The sequence below is a fragment of the Chaetura pelagica genome, unplaced genomic scaffold (assembly GCF_000747805.2).
Source record: "Chaetura pelagica isolate M959 unplaced genomic scaffold, ChaPel_1.0 scaffold115, whole genome shotgun sequence".
Taxonomy (NCBI): domain Eukaryota; kingdom Metazoa; phylum Chordata; class Aves; order Apodiformes; family Apodidae; genus Chaetura; species Chaetura pelagica.
Window position 1 is genome coordinate 504,761 of NW_009953761.1, and position 15,280 is coordinate 520,040.

The window sequence follows — 15,280 nt, forward strand, 5'->3', positions numbered from 1 at the left end:
CGGTGAGGATTTGGTTCCAAAATGGGACATCCACACTTGCAGTAGAGCATTTTCTTTTGGTCCATTTCCCTTTTAAACCAGGAAACCCCGATTTGTGCCCAGGATCACTGATTGCCCTAAGTAGTTAAGTCCATCAAGTTCCCAGTGACACTTTCTGTCTGTGAGTTTCAGATAAAGATGGGGAGCTAAAGTAGCTTAATGGATTAAAGCAATTGCCTTCCCCACCTAGACACCTCAGCTGGAATCTGATTTCAGTGCTCAAGTGAAATTGTTCGTTTGCTTCAGGGGGAGGGAGGTGGAGACAGGTCACCCAAATTGCCCCGGTGGCCAAGAGCCCTCGTCTAGCAGCCACGGGGTGGCTGTCACCAGGGCTGGGGCCATTGGCACTGGAAGATGGGGTGAAAAACCCTGCAAGTTGTTCCCATGCCAGACGTTCTCCCCATACGGATTTTTCACCGCTGCCAAAATTTTAGCCCCCTTTGGCCCAGAGTAACTCTCCCTCACAACAGATGTGGAGAAGCTTGTTCCCCTATTGAATGTAACATGACAAATTTGGCCAAATTCTCACTCACTTGAGAAATGGTGTTCAAACTGAGGAGGTACTAAATGGTTAACCTTTCTGTCAGGCCATGGAGATGCTCAGGCAGTGACAACACCTGTAATTTACCTTCCATTAAAATGCTACAACTTCTCATCTATTTGAAGCTGATAGAAATTGTTTTCTAAATAATAAGGCTTTCCCTGTAAAAAAATACCATAGGTAATGGAAAGATTAAAACAGAAGTTGAGACATCACCAATCTATATATTCAATCAATGCCAAGCACTGACTGCAGTCATTCCACTTCCCAATACGTGTAACTAGGACCGTACCAGAAAGCTCAGGAGAATTCCCAGGAATTGCTGCTATTTTAACTTACTTTTTTTTTTTTTTTTTTGGTTCACCTTTGAGGTCTAGAAAATAGTAATTGAAACCAGATAACTTGAGAGATCAGTGGACAATCTTGCAGAGTACCCATGACTTTTAATTTACAGTCCTAAAGCCACTTTCACAGGAGCAAGACACCTCTCAGGTCCCTTTCACTCTTCAGATGACCTTAGTGAAAGTGAAATTTCTTAAAGGATCTCTTTCTTTGTTTCTGTGTGCAGCTGAGGCCCATTACTCCTTATTTCCTGAGACATCCCACAGCACCTGAGAAAATATGTCCTGGAGGGTCAGCTCTTCCTTACTGTCTTCTCCAAGGTCGAGCAACACAATTTTGACTGGTGATAGTACACGGCAATTTTTACAAGCAGAACATTTCTGCAAGATAGCCAGATTTTGGTTAGGGACAACAATATTAAGCAAGCTGAATCTCAACAGTCAATGCCCTGGTTCTGCAAACTTCTTTTTTTCCCATGTAATATCTGGCAACACAGCCTGTGAGAGCAGCAGGCTAAAGAAATCTGTTTCGCACCTCTGCAAACTGAGGCTGATCCCACACTACTGGTTGGAGCTCCTGTGAAACGTTGCCACAGCCAGCTCTTCCCAAGAATGATGCATCTCTGTGGTGGTGCAGAGAGAGAGAAGTACCACTTCGTGCCAGATTAATCCAACACGATTTAATAACAAGAAGCAAAGGAACACAGTTGTCATTTCCCATCGGCTTTAAAACGCTGTGTTAGCTGCGTTTACCCCTCCCCCCAGTGTAAGCTGTCCATTTAAAACCTCTTGAAACACTCTCTCTGTTATCATTTCCTACAGATCCCTGTTTTACTGCTCTTGTCTTCTGCTCCAACGTTCTTCGAAGGGTGATTGGAGCAGAAAAACAGCCCAAAATCTGGTACAACAGGGGTTCATGCCTCTCCTCTCATATTATTTTCCATTAAGAGCCTAGAAGACTGACCTTGACATAGGACACAGGATCACCAGCTCTGCCCCATTCTAGGTGGTGTAACCATTACTCCCTCTTGCAGGGATGTAGGAGGAAGCTTGCTCTGCAGACTTAACCAGGGACAAGTTTTCCTTGACAATGAAGCAAGCAAATAGGATGGGAAATTTTTCCTGTGTGCAATCCATAGAGTTATTTCTACACTGCAGCCAGACCTGATGGGGATTTTTTACACCCCACCCCCCCAGCTTAGGGATTTTTGTATGTTTTTTCTCAACTTTGTCCATGAGAAACTCAGACCCTGAAAAAATAAAACATTTGGGAGTTTCTTGGCAAGGGAAACTTTTCAGACCATGAAAAATCATTGAAAGTAGCATATTGTGAAAATGGTTATTGAGTGGAAAAGCATTTTTTTACTGGAAAACACCAGGGACAATTTTATATTTGCTCCAGCAGATTGAGTCACACCTGAGCCTGAGCTCCTTTTTAACACTGTTTCATTTCTATTTATTTTACCTCTTCTTCAAACGTCCCTCTCTCTCTCTGCCACCAATGGGGACAGTGCCTTGGTGGAAGGGCAGCACTGTTCATGGAGGACTCACAGCATCCTTTAAAAGTCTGGGAAACCAGTAGGATTTCATGATGCCATTGTGTTGTGGTGGTGGACAAATTCTTTTGTGAGGACCACAAAGATGATCAGAGGGCTGGAGCACCTCTCTTATGAAGACAGGCAGAGAGAGTTGGGGTTGGTCAGCCTGGAGAAGAGAAGGCTCCAGGGAGAACTCATAGCAGCCTTCCAGTACCTGAAGGGGCTACAAGAAAGCTGGGGAGGGGCTTTTTACAAGGGCATGGAGTGATAGGATGAGGGGTAATGGTTTTAAACTGGAAGAGGGTAGATTTAGGTTAGACATCAGGAAGAAATTATTTCCTATGAGGGTGGTGAAACACTGGAACAGGTTGCTCAGGTGTGTGGATGTTCCCTCCCTTGAAAGTGCTCAAGGACAGGTTGGCTTTGAGCAAACTGATCTAGTGGGAGGTTTCCCTGCCCATGCAGGTGGGTTGGAACTAGATGATTTTTAAGGTCCCTTCCAACCCAAACCTGTGATTCCATGAAACCACCCAAGTGATTCCCCATTGACTTCTGACTCCAGGAAGCAGGAGGAGGCCGGAGCTGGAGAAGGAAGTACAGCTCTGAAATTCAGGACACAGAAGCTTTCTTCCAGGAGCTCTTCCAAGCATTGCTCAGATCTTTTGTGTAAGTAGTGATGGGTCACTCAACCTCTGCATCCATCTTCAGAAGGAAGCTTATGTACTCACTGCCAACCCACCCCTCCTGCCGCTGCCCTCTTTGTCCCCTGCACAGTCACATGAAGATCCCTGTGATGCCCAGCTGAAGTGTCACTAGGATGTAGGTGGATGTCTTCCTCTTACCTTATTTATTAGGATCCACTTGCTAAGGAAATTGTCTTTTGCCCCAGTCAGGCAGGGACTACTGTTTCTTTAACTAAAAAAATGTTAATATACAGCAGTCAGAGGGACTAAGTACTTGTAAATTGATGTGGTGCCCTGAGGGTACCTCTGCTGGTAATAAAATGCATCTCACAAACAGATCTGACTCCATGCTACAGTCCAACAAACAAAGTGGAGTGGGTCTGTCCCAAATTAACCATAAATGAGACTGACACTCAAACACAAATGGAGTGCCCCTCAGGGCTCTGGTCACATTAATTGCAAAGCCTTGGAAAACGATCTAGAAGGGCTTTCTCTTCTCCAGGAGAAGTTAATTGAAGGGATCTACAAATGATTGAAAAGACAGGTGTACAAGAAGCAAAAGCCATTTAAATATTCTTATTTGCTCACCCTGTCTCATGATGAAAACCAGTAATATTAGCAATAACTGCAACGTGTGAATTCATTTGGGTGCTGCTTGCCTCCTCCACCACTCTCCTTAGCCCTAACCTTGAAGGTGAAGAAGTCCGTCTCATCCATGGATGTGCTCACTTCCAGACACACCACAGGAAGCAAGATATCACTGCTCTGAGACTGGTGGTGGGAGGCAAGAGGGGCTGTGAGAGCAAAAACAGGATCAGAAAAACACATGGGCTGGGAAAGGCTGAACTGAGGGGCTTGAGGACACCCATGTGGGCTGACAATGCCCTTAGAGCTGAGTTTTGGGTGTCAGGGGTCCTCTCCACCCTGGAATCTCCAGAAGTTCTCTCTGTGCTCTGTCCCCTTGTGTCCTGGCTGCTGCTGTCCCCAAGTCCACACCTTTGCCTTCTTGCTGAGGGGCTCTAGCTCAGCCAGGGAGCAAAGGGCCAAGAGACACATGGTAGCCAAGCCTCCTCCAACAGTGTTGCAGAGGAACAAAAATATCTTTTGTTGTTGTTGTTAGAAAGCAATTGTTTTGGCACCCAAGATCATCAGAGGGGTCAGGTCCTCCATTGTGTCTGTGTCCTGCTTGTGCTTGTGCTTTGGAGCCTCTCACCCTCAGCAGGCACAGCAGAAACACAGACAAGGTGGGGACCCCTGGGCTGCACATCAGATCAGCAGCCGAGGGAAGCTCTGATCCAAAACAAATGTCAAATCCTGATCTGAACTTCGGGACTGCAATTTGTCACAGCTCCTCCTTTCTCATGAGAGGCTGTGGGGCCAGGGTGGGCAGAAGTTGCTTTCTGAGGTGGGATGGCTCCTCTCCAGCTTTGATTCAAAGCCACCATGCCAGCAAGCAGAGGGACAAAGATGCTGCTTCATGCTTTATCCTCCAGCTTGGTTGCTCTGCCTTTCAGATGCAGGGGCATGGTTTAGAATCTAATTCCATAACAAAGGCTGGCATCTATTTTTTATGCTTTGCTAGGTAGCTTGTTTGGATTTTTATGATTCAACTAATATTTCTGTGGTTTTTATTGGGAGCAGCCACCTGATAGCAACATTAAATAAAAAGTGGAGTCTATTGATTTGCTTTTAGTTAAAAACAAACATGTCTTATATAATCAAGATGTGCACTACTTGTAGAACACAGAGAGCACATTTATAAAACCATCAGAAGAAATAATTAAATTGAATACATCACAGCCACCTTTCCAAACCATTCAAACTGGGCTGTTACATGCATAAAATGCTGATAGTCCTTCTGGCAAACTTTTAATACAATCGTTTGGTTTGCACTTTAAATGCCTGGCATATTTTAACCCTGGAGATAAATGAATCTCAATGGGATTGCTGAGTAATTAAGAAAAGTGTCTCTGATGGGCTTGCTTCATACAGAGAGGTGAAATAACATTGAGGTAGTCAGCTGATCATCTGATATCTTTACATTAGGCAAAAAAAAGGCAAAGCCTGAGGCCTGCCATTGTCAACGCTGCGTGACAGGGATTGCTCTCAAACAAGTTGCGTTTTCAGTGTTAGCTGTATCAAGGTTTTATAAATTGCCCTTTAAAATGTAAACCAGCCTGTGCTCTGGAAGGAAGCCTCTCGAGACCCCCTGAGCAGGAGCACAATGGCCTCAAGGCCACAGGTCAGGGCTCATCTGCTCTGTAGGGCTTTTGGTGATGGAGGGTGAGAGCTCGGAGGGTGGGTGATAGTGGTGGAAGGGCTTGGGGGGGGGTTGTGATTTGCTGCCTGCCAGCTAATTGCTGGCAAAAGATCCACAGGAATTGTTTATTTTCCAGTGATCAGTCAAGATATAGTCAAAGATGGTCTTGATAGCCTGCTTTTAGGGTTTTGGTTGAGCAGTCTGGGCACTCAGTTTTATGGAAGGCTCAAATTTAATATTTTTTTATTATTATTTTTGAAGAAATGCCAAATAGAAATTGAAACCCTCAGCTCTCCCAAAAAAGAAATTGAGCCTTGAAGTACTGCCTGACCCTTTGATGTGCCATGATTAGCAATGTGTGCAGCTTTAGTCCCAGTGCTGTTAAAAACGTATCACACCAGAAACTCTCCCTCAGCTGTTCCTGCCAGCAGAGGGATGTTTTCACATTGAGACATTTAACTCAAAGTAGTCACTTGGCTGGAAAAAATCTTGGAGAGCAGGCTCTGGGAGTTTTCCCTTCAGCATAGGGCAGCAGAGCTAAATCCCAGGCAGCTTTGATCTCTGCTGGCTGTGCTGAGGTCAGGCCCTGCTCGCCCCTTGGGAGATGGTTGCATCACTGCCCCAAACACGTTGCCTCAGCTGGCATCCTCACCAGCAATATTGCTCTCCCTTTCCACGTGGATCCTCCAGCATGAAAAGCATTCCAGGAAGAAGGAGGATGTATCCCTAGAGGCGACAACCGATCTCGTTATGAAAATCATTAGTTATTCTCTGGAAAATAGACCTGGAATTAAGACATTCGGCATTTAAGACAACTAGGCAATTACGATACCGTTGCCCCTTTAAATTATTATTTTCAACTAAAAAGTATTGTTATTATTGGTGGGGAGGTGGATGCAGGAACAGTCCATTTGACAGTTATGCCTGAGAACAAGGGTCAGAAGCCCCTGGTTTTTTTTGCTATATAAATAAAAATAATTTAGTTAAATTTACGAAGACAGGAAGAAAAGCAATAAGGTCTGTCCTGTGGCTGTGCCCCACAACAGAGGCAGCACTGACAGTATTAAAACTGCTCTCCCCAGGGGAACTAGGAGTGCAATGTTTCTGCAAGTATTTATTTGGTTGTTGTAAATTCCAGTGCTACGCATTTAAAATTTATTTCAAGCAGTTTTGAAAACCTACACTGCTGAGAGACTGTCTGCCCAGAAGGACACAGGTGGGGTGATGCCCACCAGCATGAAAGGGAGTTGTGCCATCTTGCTCCTAGGAAATAATTCATTGAGGGTTTATAATGAGGTTAATAACTCCAGTTCTATCTCCTATTACTACCATGAATTATTTATAGGCACAACTTCCAACCCCCTAACTCTCACTTCCCACCCCTCTCCACTGTTCTATCAATACCTTCTGTCCTGCCTGTAACTCTGACCACATTTGAAGCATGACACAGCATCACTTTTCCACTTGTGATGCAGAGAGGGGGTAAAAAGAAGTCATACTTTGAAAACCCTTCCCAGTGCATCTCAATTTGGTATTTGCTATGGAAGTTGAGGCAAGACAGGTGTGATGTGGGTCCTAGCCTGTCTCTGACTCAGGAGATGCTAGTCCAGGTGCAGAGAAAGAGATGATCACTTCAAGACAAAGCCCAGAGAGAGCTGGGTGACTTTCACTGTGCTGGCTGGTGAAGGCAGATGTTGGTTTGCTTCATCTCTGCTGACACCAGAAGAATTACAAGGGTGTACTAAGCTGAAGGAGAGTCCAAAAACCCATTTCAGGGAGGACTACCCACCTCTGGCTTTTCCTTCTGAGAAGATCCTGAAGGTGAAAATAATGGTCTAGGAGTGAAATTCTGTCATCAGATACCTGTCTACAAATGTCCTTGGTGTCATGGGATTACCACATGTGAACATGGGAAGAAGATTTGGTGTTCCAGGTGAGGTTCTTCTTGTTGAGCATCCCTTTTTGTGCACACTTTCTGGGCAGACAAGTCTCTGCACTATCTCTGACCTAGGTGGGCTCAACCTTAGCTATCCATGGGCTGAAAAAATGCTACCAGCTGCCAGGATGCCTTTGATGCATCTACAGGTGTGAGAGGGCATGGTCGAGGCAAGATGTTACCAAGTGCAACTCACAAGGGATGGATGCCTCTGGTGATACACTGGGACCTGGTAATCATCTTAACAGCACTTGGCACTGAGTACTGTCTCACATCCATGTCCCTTTCCAAATCTCTGTGCCATTAGCTAATTGAGTTTCACAGCAACATCTCAACAATGCTGGCATTGGCAGGCACATATTTTCAGATGAGTAAATACAAGTTTGGAAGGGCTATGTGTCCCACCTGGCCAGTGGTCATCAGTGGGACTTGTAAACCTTTAGATGGCAGGAACTAGTGAGACCTTCACATAGCTGTGATGGCTCTTGGGCTCACCACAACTGTACAGGAGGATACTGCTGGGCTTTGTCCTGGGCCTCTCATGGAAAGAGTTTCAAAATTTAGAAAAGATGTCTGAAATTTATACCTAGCTGGTGCTTGTCCAACCACACATATCTGTGCTGGCAAGGTGCAGCTGGCAATGGGGAACTTTGCTGCTCAAAACCAGATGGGGACCAGAGGGGTCACAGAGGCACATGCACTGCTGTGTGACCAGGCTAATTTGGAGTCACCCAGGCTGTGGGACCTTTGCTAGGGCCAGACCAGGGGGATGCCATGGCCAGGGAGAGTATCATGGGCTGTGCAAGTACCCTTACAGCAGTCAGGACCCCATGCAGAAACGAGTCCCCCCAGTCATCACCAGGACTGGCCATCCTGCAGTGCTGGCCGAGCAATGCTGGTGACAAGCAGGACCTTCCTGAAGCAGCATTTGCCATGGCACCCACTGTCCAGGTGGTATGTGTTGGGGCTTGCGTGGGGTCACAGGATGCCATGTACTGAAGTTCCTGCTTGTGTGGCAATGCCCAGCTTGCTGGGCTTGGGATTTATGTACTCTGGCTATGGAGGAGCATGGTGGTATGGCTGAGAGACTCACAGATGCACAATCAGTGAAGGCAACGTGGTACTTTCAGGTGGTAAGTCATATAACCCATTTTGATTTACTCTTTTAACCTGAGGTGCCCCAGACCTGCTTCTTCCTACTGTCTTGAGAGGCACAGGCAGCTAACTCAGGCATAGGCATCTGCCAGAGGAAGATGTGTGCCACCTTCACTGGGTAGAAAATCCTTGATGAACCTTTCTGAAATCTGTCTTGGTCAGATCTGAAAGACAGAAAAGTACAAGACCAGGAAAACTCGGACACAGGATCCAAAGCTCTGAAGCAAGCCTGCATTATTTGTCATTCTTGTGACCCAGAAGACAAGGGACTTCAGTCTGTCTTGCTGGGTTGTTTGGATACAGCCTCTGGATACAGATACCTCTTCATTGCCCAGGCCCTCTTCCTCCACAGAGGAGTCAGAAACAGCACGACCTGGTTCATCAGGGCTTGTTTATCTGCACTTCCAGAAGCCGCTGACACTTTCACATCATGAGCACAGGGACTCTGTCTCATCCCTGCTACCTGCCTGTCCTTCCCATGTCTGTGAGTGTGTCTGGGTCTGTTTTATTGCAGTTTGACTCAAAAGAAAAGCACGTGGTGAGTCGGGCAGGCTCCTGGGGAGGGCCTCAGCATCCTGATTAGAAACCAGCACTGGAGCTGTGGGCACACTGGGGAGACTAAACGGTGACACTGACACTGCTGCCAGTCTGCATCACTGACTGCTGCTTCCCCCAGCTGAGTGCAGCTCTGAAGGTGAAATGCCAGCCTGCTGAGGGTGACCAAGACAATCTCTCGGGCAGGATCCCTGGCAAATGAGAAACTCTCCAACACTTAGAAACTGCTCAGGATCAGAGGCTGCCTTTGAACAAGCTGCCGGCCAGGCTGTCAGCAGGGAAAAAAAAAACCTCCTGCATCCATAACTACTGGCTCCTGGTTTCATTTTCTCTCTGACACAAAACAGCTGAGGTGGCTACTGTCCATCTACCCCCCATGCCAGGATAAAATCACAGAATGGTTTAGCTTGGAAGGAACCTTAAAGATCATCTAGCTCCACCCCCCCTGCAAGGTCAGGGACACCTTTCACTAGAAGAGTTTGCTCCAAGCCCCATCCAACCTGGCCTTGAACACTTCCAATGAGGGGGCAGCCACAGCCTCCTTGGGCAACCTGTGCCACTGTCTCACCACCCTACCAATGAAGAATTTCTTCCTAATATCTGATCTAAATCTACCCTTTTTCAGTATGACCTGGGGCATCAGGACTCTCTGCTGGGCATTGCATTATGCTGGCAATTGAAAACAATACGTCCTTATGGAAATGTGGGCACCAGGCAGCTACTATGAATAGGAAATTATGGCAGTTACTTTATGTTTTAACAGCACGAAAATGTAAAGTGTCTTTATTGAGCTGCCAGCTTGCTGGTGAGAGTTAAAGGGGACGCTCTCTGGGGTATAACATTTGCAGAGAGAAGTGGCATGAGATATTGCCATAAACTCTCCTGCTAATAAGAGAGCAGAGCAAGAGAGAGCATACCAAATGCAGTGGTGTGAAGTGACAAAATGAAGAAGGCAGAGGCAGCAACTTTTTTCCCTAGGCAGCAGGTATCCCCCAAGGACGAACGAAGAATTCACCTCTTAACCCAGAGACTAGAAAACTCATGTACTACTAATAATAATGTAGGACGGATGGCTTTGAAAGGAAGAAAAGTAAAACACCTCTTGCCACGTTAGTGTCCTTCAATACCAGAGGGAAATGTAAGTTTCTGCTGAAGGGAGATTAGCCCAGCTCAGCAGCTGTGCACTGATGATGCTCTGCAGGCGGCCAAGGGGTCCAGAAATGACTTTTGCCCTGTGACAGATGGGGGAGACGTGGCCCAAGTGTGGGGATGATGGCTGTGTGCATCCCTGTTATTCCCCTGGTGGTGTTGGATGTGCAGTGTTGCAAAGCATCTCTAAGGGCAATGACTCTGCATCAGGACTAGCTGCTGGGAGTGAGGAGGAAGGCAGCACAGAGGAAATGTCAGGAAGAACCTCCGAATTGTAAATTGGTTCCAGTTCAGCAAATTCCATTTTCTCTCTAGTTTTGTAAGATTATCTGTGACATTTATCACTGGTATCTTAATTGGCATGTTATTTAACTGGTTTAAAAACTGCTTTTGATAGTTCTTGCCCAATAAATCTGTCCTTTTGTGAAAGTAGGAATTTTGAGACATTTAAGATCACTTCATGCTTAAGGCAGAATTCATACAATTCCAGTGCAGCTACTGCTTATATCTTTGCATGGAGCCAAAATGGGTTTAGAAAATATATTTAGCAAAATAATTCACCCCAAATAAAGTATTTTGGAAAAGCCCATGACTGTTGATGGCATTTTGCTTTTGAAAAAAAGAACTTACCAGAAGGTAGCAATGGTCCCCTTCATGGGAAACATCAAACCCAAGCTTTTTGGAAATGATGGGCTCCAACCAAAGCACAAAGCAGTTGGTATGAAGTGACATGTGCTTCACAGAGGGAAGGTTGGAGGGCTACAACTTGCCTTCCAGTCTTAAAAATTGCCGGCTCTGCTCTCCTAGGTATGTGCCTCCCAATATGACAGTTGTAGGTGCTGAGGGAACACCAGGAGAATGGACAGTACAGTGCATGACCTGACACAAAATGCCATCTCCTGTAGCCCTTCTGGTGGTGACAGGTGCTGGGTTGGAGGGACCATAACACTGAGTTAGTGGGACATTTCTTATGTTCTTCCTTGAAAGGTCTGGTGGACAACAGAGGAAAATTGTGACTAAAAGTACAAACACCTCTCCGCAAAACCAGAAGAGCAGATGAAGCTTCATGCATTAACTTTGCATCCAAAGGATGCAGAAAATTGCCTGACATCCCAGTCAGGTGAGGGAAAACACATGCTTAGCATATCCCATTCCTCCACGGCTGTAAAGAGAGCTAGGCTGATGCACTCAGATGCAGACACTCATGGAAGAGGTGTCTAGTTGGCATGGATCCTGCTCCTGGCCAGGCAGAAAATGGATTTGAACCTTGGCTAGCTGCAGGCAGTGACCCATTTAAATAGCCAACCAGCATCCCTAAAAGGCAGGGCTGAAGATTTAAAAAGAATCCTTCCTTGCCCCAGGGCACCCACGTGGGCAGTCCCTGCCAGAGGGCATTGGCAGATTAGCTTGCCCTGGCTCCTTCCCCAAAGCAATGTCAGCCTCGGAGCCAGAGTATGTCCTGAGTCAGCCAGCCCTGCCAGAAGTCCTGCCAGCACTCAGCAACCAGGCCATGGAAGAAGGATGGTGAGCTGACCAAATGGATAGAGATGGAGCCTCTGCCATCCTTGAGATAAAGACTAGTGCCAGTGTTGTCCAACACATTCTAGGTTTCCCCTCTGACTGTTGGTGATGGAGGGCTGCCTGGTGTCATCTGCATGGGAATCATCCCATGGATGTCAGCAAGACACACAGGTGGGGATAAGAAAGAACTTGGGTTTGCTGCACCTGCAGTGTCTGGGCGGGGGGGAGGAAAGGAGAGAGAGCAGCTTATAGAAAAGTCACCCTCCAAAAGTGCCTGGTCAGAAAGATAAAGAAATGAAATTGAAACCCAAACTTTGCAATTTAATGTTGGGTTTGGACTGAATGATGTGTCTCCCAGGCTGTTGTCCTGCCTGGTCACACAGTGCCCAGACACATGTGGTTTCCTGTGTGCATTTCCCTTCCACCTTGGTAGCTCTGACCAAAAGCAAAGTGAGCAAACCAGAAAGCAAGTGCTGCTGTAGCTGGTTTTTATTCCTAGTTGACCCTATTATCATGCTAACCTTTGACAGCCACACAAGCAGTTGAGGAGTTAGAGCTTTATAACCCCACGGGAAATACAGCGATGCCACTAGAGCTGCTAAAAAAACAACCAGCAATTAAATGGGATTGTTCCTGTTCCTCTTGCATGTGAACTTCATGTTCCTCTTCTCTTTGGCTGCATCCATACAGCTAAGTAAAGTCGTTGAGGAACCTATCCATGGGTTGAGGCCAGGTAGGGCAGTAGACCTTGCATTTCCAAGCCTTGATAAGACCAATGGGAACTCAAATGAACTGAGTTATCCTGGTTGTGAGCCCCTGTGTGCAAAAGCAGAAGAAAGATTTGGATTCACATTCACACACCAGACCACACTGTTGAGCTTTTGCTTGCAAGTGAAGCAGTGTGCAAGGTGACTGCCACAGCTCAACAGATCACAGAATCACAGAATTGTTCTGGTTGAAAAAGACCTTTAGATCACCCAGTCCAACCATTAACCTGACTTTACCACATCCAGTGCCAAAACATATTCCTAAGCACTGCATCTACACGTCTTTTAAACACCTCCAGGGACCATGATTCAACCACCTTCCCTGAGCAGCCTGTTTCAACGTTTGATAAACTTTTCAGTGAAGAAGTTTCTTTTAAAATCCAGTCTAAACCTCCCACGGAGCAACTTAAGCAACTTAAGCCCATTTCCTCTTGTCCTATTGCTTGTTACTTGTGAGAAGAGATGCACCCCCATGTTGCTACAACCTCCTTTCACATAGTGGTAGGGAGTGATGAGGCCTCCCCTCAGCCTCCTTCTCTCCAGACTAAACAAGCCCAGTTCCCTCAGCTGCTTCTCATAAGACTTGTGCTCTAGACCCTTCACCAGCTTTGTTGCCCCTCCCTAGACTTGCTCCAGCCCCTCAATGTCTTTCCTGTAGTGGGGGGCCCAAAACTGAACATGGCAGAGAGGTAAAGTTCCTTGTCAAGACAGCCCTATGTTGTGTCTCGAGGTGCAGTAAGTGGGGGCTGCTGCCTGTGGGTCTTGGGACACAAAGAGTACAGGACAAAAAGAAGAAAAAAAAAAGCAGTGTTATGAACGTGACCTCACTGTCTGGGCAGGAGTTACTTTCAGATGCACTGAGCTCTTGTTTTCTTCCTTTTCCACAAATATTGCTGGTGGGGAGCTACTCCTCAGAAGGTTATGTGTACAAAGTGAGATGGGCACAGATGCAAATGGGGATTTGGGCACTGCAGAGGTGTCTTGGAAGGCTTTGAAGGTGGTCTTTCCTTTGCAAGGATGACAGTTCTTTTTTTATGCCAGCTCAGTGATGAGGACTTATATTTAGGTTGAAGGTATCCTCCTGCATCTGTGAAATCCTATCTGCCCCAGGCAGGCAGGTGTGTCTCAGGGGAGCTGGACCGCAGCCCCACCAGAGCTCCAAGGCTGACTGGACAACAGGGATGGAGGGTGCTGTCTCTGCTGTCGGTGGATGCAGTTGTGCCCCCAAGCCAGGGCATTCTATTCAGTGAATCAGTCAAACAGAAATAATCCCAGGAGATTTAGATGGCAATAACCAATGTAAATAACAAGTATCTTTTGCTTGCCTAAGGCTTTGATGGCAGAATACTTGCACTGATGAACTGCAGACTGAAATTTGCTAGTAATAAAGTGTTTTTGCAGGTACCAACTACAAATCGGGAAGAAATAAATAATAAGTAGCTGGATGCTCAGAGTAACTTAGGGAATGGAGCAAAAGATGCATTTAGCCAAATCAATTCATTCGCTTGTCCTCAATTCAGTCTGAAAATATTCTCGAAGCGTCTCTCAGCACTGCAAAAATTATCTCCTGTTCTCATTTACAAGCAAATGTTAAGAGCTGAGAGATACATATTCCTCCTGTCTTCAGTGGTTTTTTGAAGGTTGTGTCATCAGCTGCTCCAGCATTCACAATACCCCACATATTTGTCTACTCAGGCCTCCTTTTTTAATTTTGTTGTGTTTTGTTTTTTTTTTTAACACACAGGCTCTCTGCAGTCTGGCAGAGCCAGTATTGCAGTATTGATTTAGGAGGAGGCAGCTGTGACAATCCAGTCCCAGGCTATAGCCCATGTTGTAGGGGCCTGCTCCATCCGGAGCACAAGCCTCACCCCCAGTGCAGGGCTCATGTGTAAAAAGGAGGAAAAAAAGAGAAAGAAAAAAAAACAACAAACAACCCACAAAGCTACTTTTATCTGTTCTGCTTTGAAGGAAAAAAGGATTACCAAGGCTAAATAAGCCATCTGACTACTTAGCTAGCAAGCCTAAGTAGAACCAGATAGGAAGTTCTGGCAGTGAACTAATTAAATTAACAGTCTTTGATTTATTAACAAGCAGAGCAACACATCACACAGGCTTGTCCCATGAAATGAATGCGCTTTCTGATTCCCTCGGCTGCTCCAGTGCAGTCACCTCCTGGAAAACCCGGTGATGAGGACTCAGGCTTAATGATCCTGAGCGGCTGGAGCAGGATCCCTGCCCACCAGCAGAGACACGCGCTGGCAGCGACACGCAAACGCATCTTCTTCTCTTTGCACTTCCCTAATTCCTTTTTAATGTTTAGGACGATCTAATGGCTAATTAGTAATTTCCTGCCCACTGAGATGCAGATGAATGACAAGCAAAAGCCTTCTGCATGTTTAATTATTCTGTTGATGTAGAGGCCACTTCTCCCTCAGTGGAAGTTTGTCTCCATGTGTGCTCTCATGCATCACATATTTCATTATTTTCAGAAGCATGCCCTGTGTCTTTTTATGCTCTTGTAGTTCCAGCATCCAGTAGTTACCATGTTTTGTGTCCGGTGGACCTGACCCACCAGTGGATGTGCATCAGGAAAACATCCCCGACTTTAAGTGGAGCTATTCCAAGTCATACCAGAACTGAGACCTGACCTCTCCTATTTTTACTGGTGGGGGGAAATGTTATCTGTGTGCTGGGACCCTTGTGACGGGGCAGAATATCAAATTCAGAAAACGTCAGAGTGGTGGAACTACAACCCAAAGCCCACAGACGCACAGACATGTAGGTATTTATGTAGT